The 19723-nt window shown below is 35.8% G+C and overlaps 1 long non-coding RNA gene across 2 annotated transcripts in view; it reads left to right on the top strand.

Annotated features, from left to right (window-relative positions):
• Window positions 1–15982, top strand: part of LOC107310301 — a 31655-nt gene extending 15673 nt beyond the window's left edge. The window contains exons 2-5 of one of the 2 annotated variants that reach the window (XR_004306269.1): window positions 2851–2950; window positions 7212–7345; window positions 8728–8803; window positions 15256–15982. This is a non-coding gene — a long non-coding RNA (uncharacterized LOC107310301). The remainder of the gene's footprint in view (window positions 1–2850; window positions 2951–7211; window positions 7346–8727; window positions 8804–15255) is intronic. The other variant, XR_001553552.2, reaches the window with a different exon arrangement.
• The last annotated feature ends 3741 nt before the right edge of the window (window positions 15983–19723 follow it).

Below are 19723 nucleotides of genomic sequence, written 5' to 3'. Positions count from 1 at the left end.
TCTCAACATGACAAATTTATAATCAGCTAAGCAATTTTCAGACCCCAAGACACTTAGAAGTACTCAGAACATAGCTTAAGAAATTTTAATGAGCATCATTAGAGCAGATACTTATTCTAGTTCATGCACTGCACTCTGCGAACTGTTGAATGAGGAGTTTATGATCCTTATTAGACTTGAGCACACTTTTCTTATGATTTCCATGACTCCAGGAATGGTTTTTAATCTAGCTCAATATGTCTACGCTTTACCTTGCAAAAAGTGAAAAGTGCTTTTGGTCTCAGTTCTTTTTCACTTACTTTTTATAGATTTTATATCCTGATTGGTATCTAGTTACCAAGGAATCTTCTTCAAAGAATCTGAGAGATCTGATGGAACTGCATAACTAACAGTACTTTTTCAGCAATAAATGGATCCAATATGCCATAAATATTTTACAAATACATACCACATTGTTACCAGAATAGATTTCATCTTAAATTGTACTCATTACTGAAGTAATGATGTGTTCTAACACAAGTATTTTAGCTTTAATGGCTCCTTTTATGCTTAGTCTACTAAAATACTGTATCAATTATTTCATTCAAAACTGTATAATATATGTTATCTTTTCAATTGGATTACTATTTCAACAACTTAAACATGTAATTTCCAGAATGATAAGAAAAAGAAGGTTCTTATATCTCATATACAATATGGATTAATTATCTAGAATGATGCAAAAAAAAAAAAAGAGAGATGTACCAAAAAGAAAAAAAAAAAAAAAAGAAAAAGAAAAAGAAAAAAGTCTTTGGCTGGCAATGTGCAACCACTCATTTGATAAAATACATAAATCCAAATTAACTTTCTGCTATACTCAAAAGGCCATTGAACTTATTTAGCTACCCCAGAACTGCAGAAAGATTGGGGCCATGATAACTCCAAAGAGGTCTAAAGCTCGAGGATCCTAAAGACACAAAGTTCTGTTTTACTCAGAAGTTATCAGAGTAACACTTTGGTTTCCAGAAGCACCTGAGGCCCATGCACTGTAAGGGACTCTCTGCACCCATTTCAGATGTTAGAGTAGTTCTTCAAATTGGGGGGAGTGCAATGACTGGTCAGCCCATGTGAATCTACTTGTTAAAAAATAATAACAAAAAGTAACAATAATAATAAAAAGAGGATAACTGATTTATAATTTAATTCTACTTAATGAGTTTTATGTTGTCTACTTCTAAACAAAGTGCTGACTAAAAGTGAGGCCACCATCCTACAACTCAAGTGGCTTCCTGTTCTTCATCTCTGAAACACAGATCTCAAGAATACAACTTTGAACAATGGACAAGCATATCTACACTTCTATGTACATACTTTAGATGTGTTTTCTATTAGAGAAGGTAACATAGAATTGGACAGCTGCTTTGTTACAAATGTTACAATTACAGGTAATGTGCTTTTGAACTGGTTCTAGCCACTACCTGTCCTGTGGCTTCTTTTTATGGCAGGACTCAAAGGCTAATGTTGATTGGTATGCAAATATTTGGAATCCACATGGAGCCACTCCAAGTCTTCCAAAGCCTTAACAGACTCCTGCCAGATCTTCTTTCTCAAAAAAACTATGCTCGCTCAGCCAGCATCACAGTGACTGTGCTAATAAGCCCTGCCAAAGCCAAGGGACCTGGAGTGTCTCTGCAGCTCTGTTGACCACATAGTGGTTACTGAATTGTTGCCCTCTCTAAAACTGTTGTGACTGCCATTATCTCTTTTACCAAAAAAGGTTTAGTTCACTAATAGTGTCTCACTCATATAAGAACTAGCACAAAGGCTGGCAGTCAAGTACAAGAATTATAAACTTATTTTTGTATCTCTTTCTTATGTGAAAAAATGCAAGATAAAATCAAAGAATAATAGGCAAATGTAAGGAGGTAACCAGCCCTTTACAATCAGCCAGAATATTCTGAAGCCCATTTCCTCCTAATGTGCAAGTGATCAGGCATAGAATTTGTGTGGGAAAAGGGTGGCAAAGAGGAACTACTCAATCTCCTCTGGGATTTCAATTTGACAATTTTAAGAGAAAAGAGTTGAGATTGATTATATTGTATGTGTACAGTGCTGCTCAAAGTCACCACTATATTAACATTAAAATGAGAAACGTATATTATATCAAGTTGATAAAATCTTTAAAAACCACCCTGTTACCCTGTTGTGTGCCCTGGTGGCACAGTGGTAGGAATGCCGTCTTGCAACACTGGGGCCTGGGGTTTGAATCCCCCCTGTGGCACAAGTGGTAGAAGTGCCGCACTGCTACACAGAGGCTCGAATCCCGGGGTTGGACTCGATGATCTCTAAGGTGTCTTCCAACCAGCGCAAGACTATGATACTATGATGATACAGACAATACGTTACAAGGAAAGGATTACACTTTAAAATATGTCTGCCAATCAAAAAGTAGTGGCTTTGTAAAATGCAGTATTTTTTCACATTTTATATTTATACAGAAAAAAAATAAATCATTAAGGTAAGCAGGTGCTGATGTGTTTAGAGACTAATTTCATTTCCATAAAGTATAAAAATAATATAAATTGGATCTGGAAGGGACTTCAGAAATTGTCTGCTAAAATTATAATAAGCGACTGAGTTTTCTCAAGGCTTCTGTTCCAGTACAGACCCACTGAATAAATGGTAGGTACTTAGAAATGTTTAGCATACAAATTTTCTGCAGTTCAGTAGCCAACACAACCCAGTGAGCTCTTCCGAGAATTTAACAATTTACCTGGTTATAGGAATTATGGGAATAGAAAGTACTAAAAACTTAACCTTCACTGAGTATATTGAATACTTCTGCAGTCTTATTACTAGTGCTTTTATTAGGATCAAGACTCTGAGCTCTGCTTTGAAGTGAATGGAAAGCCAAGAGAGCCACAAAGTAAATCTTCACATCAGTCTTCATTGCTAATGAGGTATATATGAGGTATGTTCTGTATTCCACAACACTTGAAGCTTTTCTGTAGCTATTACATACAAATCCAGACAGATTAAGTTAAAGAAGTGCAGGCTATTATGAAAGACAAAATGAAAATGAAAAAAAAAAAAAAAAAAAAAAAAAAAAAAAAAAAAAGGAAAGAAAAAATATTCTCTAGTGAAAGCACAGTAAAAGGTTGCTGAAAATAGCTATCTCCAATATCGTGTTCATACTGAATTCTTTGCCAGCTTTTACAAAACAAAACACAGTACACTGATTTGAAATATCAACCATACTCAGAAAAATCCATGTGAACAGTTTTAGTGATACCTCGAATAAGGTTCCTGAAACAAATCTTCTTTTTGCTTATTCTAGGAATGTATGTGAAGTAGCATTAAATCTTAGAGTGCCTATGCTTCAGCAATGGGAGGAGATAATCTATTTTCCTCTAAACCTATGTTGTCCCTGCACCCTATTTAACAAATATTATTTACAACAGATTCTTCCGAGACAACCGCCTCTGAAATGTATGTTATAAAAGCATTTTAATAATACTTAAAACTGAATTTCTTTTTTGCATGTTTGTCTCTAACTGTGGCCACCTATGGAAGAGCTATAAAAGAATGAATCTATAATGAATTCAGGATTACTTTAGAAAACACTTCTCTTGGCTTTATTTTTATTCCTACTCTGCTGTGATTGACTTACTATCAATATTAAGGATACTGTCTGCTTTGTAAGTTAATAAATGCACACAGGGTTGTCATAGAAAAAGTGAGTTTCTGAAAGACCTCAGGATTCTCTAACTCCATGACAAACTGAAAATAGATTAATTTGTGTGATACAACCAGGTGTCTTAGGCTCTGTTGTTTAGTCTAATTCGGTCTTGCAAACCTCTATGGATGATGATTTCACAACCTTCTTTGTTAATATCTCAAATGTTTATTTATGGTTAGAGCATTTTTGGCATACATATAGTACAAATTCACCCTGTTTCAGTTTGTTTTTTTCTCTGACTATCCTGACATCAATCTTCTGAATTTCTTTCTTTTGATCAACATCCCTTTTCTATCTTAGGAAGAGCAGAAGTAGACAGTTTATTTCAGAAGTGCTGAGTAAAGATTTATCACTTCTCACAGTATACGTGTTTATAATCCCATTTAAACTGCAGATGTTCCTGTGCATAGCACTGGCCCATTTTTATCCTCTCAAGACCTGCACATGCATTTACACAGAGCTCCTTCCCTTCCTGAATGGGGCTTAAGTTGTCTTTCTTGGGTACAGGATTACTTTTTTCCCTGTTTAATTTAATTCTAGTTTGTTGAGATCCTTTGAATGGTTCTTCAGTCCTCATGTTCATTGGCTACATCCTCCCACTGTGGCCTTCTCTGCAGTATGGCAAATGTCTCTGGGAGGTTGTTGATAAAGATGTTAAGCAGAACAAATACCCATGACAGTTCTTGACAGATTTCACTTGTCTGGAGGAGGGGAATGAATTACTAACCACTATTCCTTTAAGCCCAACTCAACTTTACCATTTGCCTAACTGATTACTTCATAGAATCATAGAATGGTTTGGGTTGGAAAGGACCTTTGAGATAATTTAGTTCCAATACTCTTGACATAGGCAGGGACACCTCCCTCTAGACTAGGTTACTCAAAGCCCCATCCAGACTGGCCTTGAACATCTCAAGGGAGGGGGCATCCACAACACTGCTAGACAGCCTGTGCTGGTGTCTCACCACTCTCACACTAAAGTATTTATTCCTAATATCTAGTCTATATCTACCATCTCCCAGTTTTCCCCTTGTCCTGTTGCTTCACATCCTTATAAAAAGTTCCTCCCCAGATTTCTGTTGGCCTACTTCAGGTAATGGAAAGCCAGTACAAGGTCTCCCTGGAGCCTTCTTTTCCTCAGGATGAAAAGCCCCAGCTCTCAGCCTGTTTCTGCAGAGGCAGTGCTGCAGCTTTCTGGTAATCTTCAGGGCCTCCTCTAGACAAGCTCCAACATCTCAATGTCTTTTTTGTGTCGTGGTCACCCTAATAGGATGCAGCGCTCCAGGTGGTGTCTCATGAGAGCAGAGTACAGGGTCAGAATTACCTCCCTTAATCTGCTGATTCTCTTGATGCCACCCAGGATACAGTTGGCCTTTTGGGCTGCAAGCACATGCAACTAGATCATGTTGAATAGTTCATCAACACCCCCAAATCTTTCTCCCTCAGGGCTGCTTTCAAGCAATTCTCCACCCAACCTGCATCTGAGCTTGGGATTGCCCTGATACAGGAGCAACAGGGATACAAAGGATGCTACTGAGGATCATGCCAAAAGTTTTTATAATATAAAGACAGACAACAGCCTCTCATCTTCCTTAGCCACAGATCTAAGTATTTTCAACACAGAAGACAAATGAGTTGGTAACATCAGGTTTATATACCCTTTATAAACTCATGCCGGCTATCCCCAGTCACATTTTTAATTCTTTATATGCCCAGAAATTACTTCCAAAATTTGTTCCAGGACTTTAATAAAGACCATAGTGGGGTTCACCAAGTTCTGGTTACCTGAGTTACCTCTCCTTCCTTTTTAGAATACAGGAGCAAAATTATCTTTCTTTCTTTCTTTCTTTCTTTCTTTCTTTCTTTCTTTCTTTCTTTCTTTCTTTCTTTCTTTCTTTCTTTCTTTCTTTCTTTCTTTCTTATTGCTTTTTTTTCTTTCTTTTCTGTTCTTTCTTTCTTTCTTTCTTTCTTTCTTTTCTTTCTTTCTTTCTTTCTTTTTTTTCGTTTTTTTTTTTTTTTTTCTTTCCTTTTTCTCTTAGATGGGGTTCACGAACCTGCATGAGTAGGTTTCTCTATATACATGATTTGTTCTTCTTCCACTAGTGACAGTTCTCCTTATAGAATTCTTTCCCTAGAAACAAAGGTTTAGGAAAACTTACCAGTCACCAGTCATACATACACGTTTTGAACTGAATCTCACTTGAGAGTTTCCTTCTTAGTCAGCTTTGTTTCCTGCTATGCCTTTTTATTTTTCTTAGTACAGAATAGACCATTCTTGTGCCTGCTTGTCCCTAAAAGACCTGCCAGCTCTCCTGAGCAGCTATTCTCTTCTGTAATTCTTCCCACAGGACTCTGCTACCAGTTTCCTTAATAAGCTAAATTCTGTTTGCCAGAAATCTACAGTCAGTACTTTACTTATTTCCTTTTTGATTCACTTCAGGATCTTGAATTCCCAGCTTCTTCATTGTTATATTGAAAAGAAACTTATATTCTCTGAGATGGACATTAAATGCAGAAAAGTACGGAACAGATTTTCGTTTAACTGACTGTATTTTCCTAGTAGTAAATATCAGATTCGTCTCCAAGACAAATATTTCAAAAACAGACTCAAACTGAACATGAATTCAGAGTCCATAAGGATATTCACGTCACTCCCATATAAAAGAAGGGGAGCAGGGAGGATCCGGGGAACTGCAGGCTGGTGAGTCTCATCTCCGTGCCTGGGAAAATCATGGAACAGATCCTCCTGGACAACATGCTCGATCACATAAAGAACGAGCACGTGATCCGAGACAGCCAGCACGGCTTCACCAGGGGAAGGTCATGCTTAACTAATCTTGTGGCCTTCTCTGATGGAGTGATGGCGTTGGTGGATGAAGGGAAGGCAACCAATGTCATTTACCTGGACCTGAGCAAGGCCTTTGACATGGTTCCCCATCACATCCTTTAGTTTATTTACTAAGCAATGAGAGGAAAAAATTTCAAAGACATATATGTCTTTCACTCTGGAAAATATCCCATGTAAAAGTTTGCATTATTTTATATTCTGTGGAGAGCTAACATTGTAACCAAGGGAAATAATGTCTATAAAGAGCAAAGGTATTTGTGATAGTAGATAAATTTTAATATGCAGTATCAATATGAACAAGTTAATGTTACTAAGGATTTCATAGTCTTTTTTCAGATCAGTACACAACACAGTATATTAATGTTGATGGAAGATGCAATAAAATCACAGATCTTCAAGCACAAAAAAATAAAATATTGAAACAAATAAGATGTATATGATTTTAAAGAATGTTTTCCAGAAAATTTTCACAGAAGTAATCTCCAAAATGTTCACAGCAGTTTTTCAGCTAACATAGTTAATGCAACACAAAGTTAACAGTTTTCATTGTATGAGACTCTAGTCTTTTCACTTTGACACAGTATGTCTCCCAAAATCTTTTCTGCCTATTAATGCATTTCACAGAAGAGTTGTTTTTATTTGCAGCAAATAGAAGGGAGATGGGATCGATAAGTCTAAGCAACAAAGAAGTGGACTGTAAAACCTGACAATGTGCAGCCAAATAAGGAAAATCACCATCAAACATGTTTTAAAAGTACATTCATTCACATCAAAGGAAGGTAACGCCTTTTCCCATGCTTATACTCACTTGTATAATGTAAGCGTTCTTATGATGAGAGTAATTTATTATGAAATTGTAGATGACTGAGATAAATACTATATAGAAATCCATAGTAATCTCTGAATTTATGAGTCTCCTCTATCATTTACTTTCAGACTATTTCGGATCTATTCTGTGTTGCACATAAAAACTATCTTCAACTCCTCTTCCCAGTATCTGTCATTTGGTCATTTGGTATTTTTTTCTTTATCATATATATGCAACAACAGTGACATACACTTTCAAACTAAGTATTATGCAAGTTACTCTGTGTAGGCTCAGCTTGCTATGTGAACAAGTGACCATTTAACATTGTTATCCTCTGTGCATCAGCACCACCAGTATTATTCAGTGTTATGCAACATAGACGTAATCCTCCAACAAATAAGAAATTCCTTGATATAAATCACATTTTTTCATGAATGGTCTGGATAAAAGTTCTCAGACCAAGAACAGAAAAACTTGTATTTTCTTACATTTGTGGAGGTTGCTGTAGCAAAATTAGCTAGACATTTAATGACACCATCATATAAATTAAGGTATAATTGCTTTTGATGAAGTCTTCCAAATGCTGTATTGTTTTTTGATTTACAACAAGAATGACTTTCTAAATAAATCTTCTCCTGCTATTGAAATAATTAAAGTAAGCATTTACAGCAATAGAGATGGTTTCAGTTTTGTGCCCATACATGAAAGCCATCTGGATCAGTACAAAAAAAAGATCAAAGATAATCTTATGGATAATGAAATATGTCCCTAAATGTCAGATGAGTACTGCTAGTTCTCACCAAAGTGACCAACTGTCTAGCACATCTGGCCCTAGCTGACCTGGTAAAATGAAATGAATTTCAAGCTTGCAACAGAAAGCTATTTTTCAACATTTATTAAACTCTTTATTCCCATCACTGTGTCTATTTACTTGTTTGCAAATTAACCAGCATAAAATTCTAGAAATCCTCCAAGCTGGGTCCCATGTGTGACTGAAGATACCGACAAGGACAGACCAGCAGTTGCAGTGCATTTTCACAGCAGCTGAAGGGGCCCAGAGGCTCCAGTAGTGCAGTCAAGCACAACAAACTGATCATCTCTTTTACATTTCACTGCAAGACTAACTGATTTCAGGCAAATCAGTTTGGTTTTTTTTTTTTTTTTTTTTTTCTGGCAGTTGTCCCCCAGCAACTCTTTCAGATCTGTAGTTTCAGTAACTTTTTGGTTATCTGGATACCATTGTTCAGACTTCCTTAGTCTGAGCATAAAATGTGCTTCTTATTTCACTGGTTATAGTTCAAGACAGTCTAACTAAACACCTTTTCCCTTTTCAACTGAAACATGATCATGCAGTCCAAGTACAAGAGGGACAGCTTGGACACTTGAATCTAGTATAGAATCCAGGCTTCAAGAAAGACATCTGCCATAGGTAAGTCAGGGATTACTTCTGGATTAAAGAATTCTCATGCTTCTGTGTTCCTCATTGGATGATTTGAACATATCCGCTCTGTGAGCTCATGGTCATAAATTTGATTCCAGAAGATAAAGTAATAATTTCTGCTATTCTAAATTGATTCTTGTCATATTTCATGTATTCCACTCATATTTTACAAAGTGGAAGCACAGAAAGCCAGAGTAAACATATAAGTCACATGTACAACACTGTGGTCTATTATAATAAACACAAATCTCAGTCTTACATTAGCTTTTTTGTCATTGAGTTACATAGTGATCCTGGGCATATCTTCGCACCTGAGAATGAATTTCTCTGCTTATAAATTGGAGGCTGCTATATTTGCCTGCAAAACAATGGGTACAGACCTCGGTGTGTGAAATTTCAAAGAATGAACTTTTAAGTCAAAAGTAGATGCTTTTCAAAAAAATAGCAATTTTGATGAAAGAGAAGGAGAGAAGAAACTGATCATTCAGTGAAGTAGAGGTTCAAGTACTTAGTCTGCCTGATCTGACATATTTTAGTAAGAAAGAGTCTGTTCTGGTTCATATAGAACAATTTAACTGAACCTGGATTTCTGCCATGCTAGGCCAGCTCTTTAACCACATCCACATGTTTTGATACATAAACATTGATTTTGATAATTCCATTTCTACTGGAGTTTTCCAAAAGGTTTTGGTCATATTCCAAGGTAGAACAAAACCAAATGTTAATGTTGCTATGAAACGGAATTGATCTAACTATGACACAAAGCACAATAAATGTTAACAAAGTGTTAAAAGTGTGAAAACACTTACTAGGGGCATGTTTACCTTTGGTGTGTATATGTCCAAGAAAACCTTCAATGAGCTATGTAGTCTGGGCACTTGTGAAAACTGAACAATTAAACTGCACTGGGTACCTCTGCAAGTCTCCGTATTCTACAGAGCAGATGTACAAGTTCAGGTTTGTCTTTCTTTAGCAAATACAGATACAAATGGAGTTTAAGGAATTATGGACACTAATGAGATTATTAGTGTCCTTAACAAGCATGAGCCAAGTATATTTGTAACTAGATATACCTGCATAGGAAGTTTGCATAGAATGGTAACAACACAATGAATCCCTTAAGGCTGCTTAATGGCAGCTGATACAGAGGAAAAGAGCATGAAGGAGGAAGATAAAGTTTTCCTTTGAGGCTTTAGTCCAAGAAAAGGCAATTTTTTCAAACTTTAGAATATTAGTTTGGATTCTTTCACAATTAAACAGTATATTGCAGAGCATGCAGTTTTGCAGGTCCTGTTGCCTTTTATTCTTCAAGTCCTCACAATCTCAAAATGTATTGCAGTCTCAGTTTAATCTTTTCCATCTAGCAGCTTCTGTCCAAATTTTCAGTCTAGATGTATACACTTTCAGATTTTCTTCAGAAAATTTTGATCTCGGTCTTTTACTTCATGGCTGCATACAATCTCAGGCCAAGGAGTGTGCTTAAAACTGGAGGACAGCAAGAAAAGTAGAGCATTTATGAGTCTATGGTAGACCTACACTGTTCTTAAAGCTTGGAGAAAAACACGTCTCAATTGACCACAGATAATAGACTATACTCTGAGAAACAGGGGCAGCCTCTTACAAATTTTTTGCTTTCAGAAAAAAACAAAATAATTTACATATTTTTTCCTAGTGAGATATTTAAGAACATGCTAAAAATGATAGTATATATACAAGGCTTATTACTGTCTATTCAGTAAGTGAACAATCAAAACATTAATAAGTATATATTATAGTATAGGTATGCTAATTTACTTTACATGTTAAGAAAGCACTTTTCTGCATTTCAAGTAATTTTAAATTGTTTCTTAAACAGATAAGATTTTCTTTTTGCTTTCTATCTGTTCTTGCTACTTCTTGACTTCCTTTGTATATTCAATCAGAAGGAAAATAATAAATATTAACAAGTGATGTTACTGATTATGTTTTATGCTACACATCATACAGTCTACAGCACAGAGCAAAATTCTCATATTATCCAATCTAAGGAAAAAGCAGTCTTTAAAAGTACTTTCTTATGTTATGGTTACTTCAACATCTTCTTTCCCTCTGTCAAATTTAACATTATGCTTTCAGTTCTCAAAATTTGATGTAAGTTAATCTCCCAAACTACCAGAAATCTAAAGCAAAACTGCTGACCTAGACAGGTACTGAAATATATGTCAATATGTAATGTGATAAAATTCCTAGTCAAAATGGTGTACCTCTACTGCAAAACCATGCTTTGTGGAAATGTTAAACAAATAGATGTTTTGCCCATATATTCTACATTTTTGGTACTGTCTACCATAGAATTTGGACCACTCTTGGGAGAAGAGGGAAAAAAAGTGGGGAGGAAGGTGAGGGGGAGGCGAAAAAGAGGGGCAAGGAAAGGAAGTTCTTATGTTTTTGTAACAGTTAAATTTCATGACTTAGGATCATTCTAAATAATTTATGTAAACAGTTGTTTCAAAAAGCATACTTGCTTTTGTTTTTAAAAAGTTTCTGTTTTCATCCTGAAATACAAATGGTTTATGAATATGACGTACTACTGTCTTTCTAATTATGCATTTTGTTTTTTTTCCTTAAAGTATACTCATCACTTCCAATGGCACCACCCTGCATTTCTAAATGGGTGTGAGGAACTCTTCAGTCATTGAAAAACATTTTTATCTGATTTATTCACTGACCTAATTATGATTAATGCACATGCTTCTAAATTTATTTTGCCTTTTCTTCAGTAACTGCTAATGTCCTGTAGGTTTTGACCAGATGTTCAGTAATTCAAGTGGTACATCTACATCTGCCACTGAAAGCTATCACTTGTAATTATGGAAAAAGGTTCCAAAGTAAAGAATATTCTTTTCACTTTTTACTTGAAAATATATCAGCAGGAAAATATTTCACTATTTAGTGTGTTACACAGTATATTAGAATTGCACTTTCCAGTTTCTTGCCTACATATCTTTAGCATTTTCTGAACTAAACTGTACTGAAGGCAACAAACCTTTCAAGAATAGCTCTGCAAAGATGATAGGCAAAGTATAGACTATTTCTTTAACTGTACAAAAATCTCTCCTAAAGAATGGCATGTCATGGTCCATGCACGAGCCAGCAGTATGCCCCAGAGATAATGGTACATTTGGTTTCATTGCAAGTGTTACTATCAGATCAAAGGAGGTGATCCTTCCCTCTGCTCACCACTAGGAAGCCGCACACCGAGTAGTGTGTCAAATTTTCAGACCTCTGTACAAGAGAGACATAAAATTAAGGGACAGAGTCCAACAAAGGTTCACAAAGATGGAAAAGAGTCCAAAGAATCTCTGTTGTGAGGGGGAGCTGAGAAAACTGGGCCTTTTCAGCATGGAAAAGAGAAGGTTCAGGATCAATTTCATTCTCTTTTTATCAGTCTAGAGCTATTTGTCTCATAAATTAAAAGCTCAGCTCTTGGAGATAAGTGATTACTTGTGAGTTTCATCTTTCAGTTAAGGGAAACACTTGCAAAAATCTTACTTCACTAGTTGCAGTGAAAAACTTGCAGCTGAGTATTCAAGTAACTAAGTATTATGTTTTCCATATGTTCATGGATAAGAAAAACAAGAAGTTGCTTGTGAAAAGACTTCTTAATTTGTTTGCTATTCTACTTTTTATTCCATCAAATCTTTATCTTTCAATTTGCTTCAGTTTATCATCTAAATCCATATTTTAATTACATTTTATGATACTTACATTGTGGAGCATTCCCATGAAAATTCTAACTCTGCGGGTTTGCAGCAAATACACAGTACAGGAATTGTTTACTATGTTTACTACAGCCAGAGCAAAAGCCTCACAGGAAATTTCATATGTATGTATTTATATCATACAGCTCTGAAGGGTTAATTTCAAACTGGCTTTTTATCCAGATGCATATTTATTGCCAAATATTTGTCAAGTTAAAATCAAATGAAAGCAAGGCTGATCCCACTCTGAAAGTAGTTGCTGACACAAAAATTACTCATCTTTATGAATTCAGGGTATAGCACTACAGACTTATTTAAAAATGTACTTTTTGGACCAAATGTGCCAATTTTGTAATTGAAATAATATTCTTTTTAAAAATATAGAAACCTTAAGTGTATTAACTTATACTGGAAACACATTTATTTAGAAGATCAAGAGATGGAGGAGAATGTAGAAGCTTGCTGACTACACAAATTTGGCTTTGGATACTAAAAGTAGGGAATGTGAAAATGGTAATGAAACCAAAGTGAACAGAATCTACAACAAAAAGAATTTGCTTACCAGCATTGCAAATTGTCAGGTGTACTTGTCAATCTCCTGAGAGGCTTGAGAGACACTTCTGTTCTTCAGATAAAATTCAGAGGGCAGGAGCACATCTCCTATGAAGAAAGGTTGAGGGAATTGGGCTTGTTTAGCTTGGAGAAGTCTCCAGGGAGACCTCACTGTGGCCTTCCTGTACTTGAAGGGAGCATATAAGCAGGAGGGAGGATGGCTGTGTACATGGGTGGATAGTGATAGGACAAGGTGATGGTTTCAGACTGAGACAGCAGAGGTTTAGGCTAGATATTAGGAAATTTTTCACACAGAGGGTGGTGATGGACTGGAACCAGTTGCCCAAGAAGGTTGTGGAGGCATTCAAGGCCAGGCTGGATGTGGCTCTGGGCAGCCTCGTCCGGTGGTTGGCAACCCTGCACATAACGGGAGGGTTGAAACTACATGATCATTGTGGTTCTTTTCAACCCTGGCCATTCTATGTTGGTATGGTAAAAGACCAGAGACCAGGCTCAGGAACTGAACCCCTCACTACCCACATGTCATGGTAGTTATTCCTCCTTGATTTTGTTCATGACTACTGTAGGTAAATGCTTCCAATAAAACTTTGCTACTGATAACAGTTGATTACTGTTTACTGATCTATGATTACAGTCCTCTTTTTTTTTTTTTTCCCTTCAATTTTTATTTAGCAGTATAGATCTAGTCTTTCTCAGCAGGCCAGCCATAGACCTAAGCAGAAATGTGTGTCCTGCAAGCACACTCCTTGTCAGCCTGAAGGCTATTGAATTTAGGCTATTTTTCTAAGTACGAAGTATGTGATTATTACACTAATAATTGTTAAGAGACTGAAATTTTTCCCCACTATCAGATAGTCTGTCAACCCCTCCACCTTAGAATCATCATAGTATCATAGTATCATTGTCTCGTGCGGGTTGGAAGGGACCTTAGAGATCATTGAGTCCAACCCCCTGGAATTCGAGCTTCCTGTGTAGCAGAGCGGCACTTCTACCACTCGCGCCACAGGGGGGATTCGAACCCAGGGCCTCCGGTATTGCAACGCGGCATTCCTACCACTTGCGCCACCGGGGCACACTTATGAAAGAAAGTATGGCAGAGACAGCATCTGAAAGAGTGTCTTAGTCAGTCACTGAGATATACATGGATTTTCTATGAATTATACCTCATTACTTTATGGGAATATTTTGTTATTTGATAAATGTAGAGAATAAAAAGCATATATGGGCAGTGATGAATGAGAACATGTTTCTCTGCAACTAGAGAGTTCAGTTTCTTGCACTACATAGGCTATTAATAGGTGAGATCACTCCCGTCACACTGGTTGCCCTATATATTCTCCATGTCACCAGCTACCGCTCATTTTTCTTTCTTGCATTACTTCAACGTCCTGTAGTGCAAGACAGAAACATGATACCTTGATCCAATATTTTCAAGTGCACATGTTGGCTGAGAACCTGGATATCAAAGAAAACTCTATTACAGTTTGCTATGAAGCACCCTGATGTGAATTTTTAACCCTATAACCAGTTATAGCTGTAAGTCCTTGAGTAACAAATGCTGCAGATCATGCATACCCTCCAGCATTCACCTGCTTGAAACCTTGGCTGACAGAATATTTCTGTCTAGAAACTTGACAGCTGAAAGGCATTCCTCTTATCTGAGTGGATTGCCAACTGTGAAATGTAAAGCCATTTACTCTTGTCATATGGACAGACTCTGCATTCGACCGTATCTGTTGAAATACCAGTATGTGCATAGCAGTCAAGTCTCTTATTTGGCATGAGTCCTCATTCACATGAATCTTTTCAGTAAATGCAATCCAATTGTGTTTATATATAGTGGCATGATAAAAACTGGAAAGGTACTGCTTTCGTAAGAACACTATATACACTATATACACACAAACTCCTGTACAGATTCTACCAGTCCTTCTCTTGTAAGTATGAAGGTGCAATCTAGACAGACACTAGAGCACACTCACGTTTCAATCCATTTAAATACAATGAGGTTACAAAGTACTAGTCACCAAAGAGATTCTTTCCACCTGTTTTTCTAAAACTCTTTTGTTTATTGGATTTCCTTATGTTTTAAGTACTGATATCATATCATTGTTTTTCTGTTTTTAGGAGCAGCAAAAATGAAGGCCCTGTTCAGAATTAATATCCAGAATCCAGTAAAATACACACTGTAAGGACTGTAGGTCAAGAATAAAAACATGGATTTATATATAATATAAATTAATGACATTCCATAGAACTGGAAGAATATTATAGTAATGAGTACAGGTTTTACCTGAAGTTACTTGAATCTTACATGCAAAGCAACAGGAAAAGAAAAATCTTTCAGCTAAGTCAGTCGCAGTCTGTTCCTAAAGAAATCCTCAGCTTTTCATCCCTGCAAAATAGTAGACCTATTTTGTATATCTTTAGAGTGGAACATGATTACTATTTTCCATTGATGTGGATTTTACAGATTCTTTCTGCCAAATATTCACATAAACAGTGTATGGAAAGTGTGAAGAGAAAAAGAGGATAAGAGAAAGGGAGAACTCATGGCTGCTTTCCATGACAGAAAAGAAATAGTTTCAAGTACACATATGAACAACAGATGTAGAAATATTAAATATTCCAGTGCTAAGCAAATGAATTCATCTAATAACCTCATTACAGAAGACCGCAAAGCTGTGAAAATGCATTATCTGCAAGAATACTTAAGCCTGAACAAAACAGCATTCTGACTGTGCCAAAACCAAGCATGCAAGACTAGAAGACATTAAATCTCTTGAAAGAAAATATGCTTCTTAGATTGTAGGTTTTTTTGTGGGTATTGATTCAAATAAACATTGCAATGACAGAGAGTTGTAAAAAGAATAAATAATGAGAAAAAGATATTGGCAATTTACTGCAATATTGCCTGTATAGAAAAATAATGCAAGAAGTTTATAGGCTGTAGCCTTCAAAGTTCCAATAATATCTGTTCCACAGAAGTCTTAAAGTTCAACAGAATCAACTGGCTTTGTCTAGTTTGGACAGAAGAAGATAAGAGTTAACCTCATTGCTCTTTAAAACTTCATGGGGAAGAGGAAATGGAGAGAGAGATGACAGTCTTTTTTGCCTGGTAACCAATAATAGGACATGTGGGAACAACATAAAAGTTGCTGAAGAGGTTCCCATATTAGAAAAACTTTATTTGCCATGAGAATGGTCAAACAATGGAAAAAGCTTCCAGAGAGGCAACTGATGCACCGTGGCTGCTACTGTTCGAGGGGCATGTGGACAATTGCTGGCACAGGCTGCCCAGAAACTTTGTCAATGCCCCATCCCTGGGGGTGTTCAAGGCCAGATTGGATGGGGGCCCTGGGCAGTCTGGTCTAGTATAAAATGTGGAGGTTGGTGGCCCTGCCTGTGGCAAGGTATTGGATCTTCATGATCCATGAGGTTCCTTCCAACTCTTGGCCATTCAGTGATTCTATGATTCTGTGAATGCCCTCATTGTTTTACATTAACTTTTGGCTTGCCCTGAAGTGGTCAGGAGCTGGACTAATCAACCTTTGAAGGTCCTTCCCAGGTGAACTATTCTATTTTTCTTCTTTTCTTTTTGTTTCAGACAATTTGAGCAAGGGTCTACACATGTGAATTCAGTTGTAGTACCAAGTGTTATTCTTATGTTCATGTTACCCTCCATTCATGCCGCTGAACAGGAGCATAATCATAATATTTATTCAAAGATAGATTTGACCTACGTTAGGCAATATTATAGTGATTCTACATAATTATGGCAACATGGGTCATAGACCAACGCCGACAGCATTATATGTAATCAATATACTTTCCAGACAAACCCTTTGCAACAGGGAATTATAAAATTTGAGAAAACGTTCTATTCCTAGTCCAATGAATTTTGATTCTATACTGCAGTATTGATTCTACATTAATGTAAGTCCCCAATTCCACTTGCTGCTGTAATCTTTTTATCTCCCTCTCCAATGAAAAAAATCACTATCTTAGCAATAGTACCATAGCCTAAGAAAATAGGCTGAATAGCATTGCTCATCCCATTTACACATTTACACTGTTGTAAACTAAATGGTGTTATCAATACTCACCACAGCAGGCCATGACTTACAGTCCACATTGACTATAATTCTGGCTACTTTGCTTATGTACATTTTCATACAAAAACAGAAAGTATTCAGATTTCTAGTTTTAGTATAAATTTTTAATCCTAAACATTATTTAGAACTGGATTCAGAATATTTTCATAACCAGTTATATATGAAGATGGTACAGTTATTTGTAAACAGGAAAAACTATTTAAGATGAATCCAGAAATTCTTTTATTTTTATACACTCTTCTGTAAAGAGCATACATAAATTTGAGGTATCAAAATCCATCCAACAGCCCGAACTCTGGTATTAGCAGATTAATAATACAGATAATAGAGATTAAATTTTTCAGTAATAGATGAAATATATTCATGTTTGGCAATATATTCAAAGTAATTCAACATTGAAAAACATGAAAATTCAGGCTGTCTGAGTAACTCTGAATCAAGGCCTTCTATGCAAAACAGCATAACTGTAACAAATGTTGGGTGGCTGAAGAATAGTAATCTTCGTAAGAGCTTTTCCTTCTTTCAGTACCTAGGAGGCATGGTGTTCAGAGTAGAGGTATTTATACCCATACAACATAAAGTGATCTAAACTTCTTTTTATTGCTATTCAGTGATGGTCCACATGTTATTTACAATATATACCATCTACAGTTCATAATTATTAAGGAATTCTTAACTTTTTAAAAAGATTTTCATAGTATATGTGTGTTAATGCAATTTTCTTCAGAAACTCATTCTCAGAAACTTGTTTTCCTGAAACTAGCTGGCTCAACCTTTTTGATGAAAGTTTTCATCAGTTCTTGTCTGTTCTTCATCTTTACTCATCATCCACTATTCCAAAATGAACCTTTTATAGGAAAATAGTTAAAAAGTATTATGTAAATATTCATTCATCATTCCTTATTTTCACTTCTTCTGCAGCTGTATTTTATCACAAAATACCATTTCATATTAATCAGTGTCCATGGTTAAGTCATATAAATGAATCAAGTAATGTATTTTCCTTGAGCAATTATACTCAAACAGCTGTCTAGTGTTTCTGGGTGACAATAAAGAAAAACATTCTGAGAGGGAAAGGGAAAATTTAAAAAATTCACATTCTGAACTTCATGAACATACACATCCCAGAAAGATTACACCCATAACATGTATTCCACTTGTTATTTCTTGTTCTTTTGCCTTCTTTTCCTGCATTCTTCAAGAACCATGAATTGTCATTAAAAAATGAATAGGATGAAAGATAAACAAGTAAATAAACATCTAGCCAATTAAATTATTACATCATGTATAAATATAAAATATTCAGAAATATAAGATTAACTGGAAACAAAATCTCCCTTTGGATCCTCTCTCGAAAGAGAGGTGAAGATACACGTTTCTCTAGCTTAGAGAGAAAAGTGAGAATATTTTTAATGCATGTCAGAATTTCTGTTCAATTGCACCATTTTTTGTCATGATTGGATATCTTTTTTTTTTTATAAATTATCTTCCATCTAGAAAAGCGTACAGAAGGCTTGTGATTTATTATGGGCGTTAGCCTGGGAAGGATCTGCCAGCAGCTCTGGGCTCCTTTACCACATTCACACCACCAGACAGCAATCTCTGAACTCCCAGAAAATCATGTTGTCATCAAACCTTTATGAATTCAAATAAATTGAGGTTCCCATCACAAAAGTAGAGTTTTCAGACTGAACAGTAAAAATGACTGGACTGGGCTTTGTTTGTTAATAGGTTTTTAGGTCAAAAGGCATCACCAAGAAGTAAAAAAAAAAAGAGACAGAAGAAGACCTGATAGGGTAGAGGCTTAGGAAGACTGATAGATAGCACTTTCAGATGCATTTGTTTATTAATTTCTTTAATTCAGTATAAAAAAAAAGGTCCATTGACAATGTTCATTTTTTATTTTAAACAGTATTAATAGTAACTGGATAGCTGAAGTGTGATTACAAACTACTGGTGAAAAGGTGAAATGTTGGAAGTCTTTAGATGGTGAAAAAAGAATAAGAATTCTCAAAATAACAGAAAAGTTAATATTTACACATGGTATTTATTGCTTGTTAAGAGAACCAACCACTTTCACACCAGTTGAGTCACTGGGCTTGAGAAAAAGCAATTTTATAATCAGAAATACAAAACATTTAAAATACTAGAACATGTAAATAAAAAAGATAAAAAGTAATGAATGATTGAATCTGTCTCTGATATTTGTTTGCTATCCCCCATGAACTGTTGGTAAGATCAGAAAAAAAATGTGTTATAACAGAGATGATTGACTAAAAGTGGGTCTCTCACTGTTTTAATAGCCTTATGGAAAAGCAAAATGCATTTTGGATTAATCTGTGCTGACATGTAGCAGGAATAACGAGACCTGAATATTTATCTGTTCAGTGTTAGAGCTCTGAAATTGCTTGAATTGGATTTGAAATTTTGAAGTCTACTCACAGAACTGTTTGATCTGATATAAGGTAAACTATTTTAAT

This window comes from Coturnix japonica, chromosome 2 (genome assembly GCF_001577835.2).
Source record: "Coturnix japonica isolate 7356 chromosome 2, Coturnix japonica 2.1, whole genome shotgun sequence".
NCBI lineage: Eukaryota > Metazoa > Chordata > Aves > Galliformes > Phasianidae > Coturnix > Coturnix japonica.
Note: the sequence above shows the minus strand (reverse complement) of the source record. Positions and strands in the feature narration are given on the sequence as shown.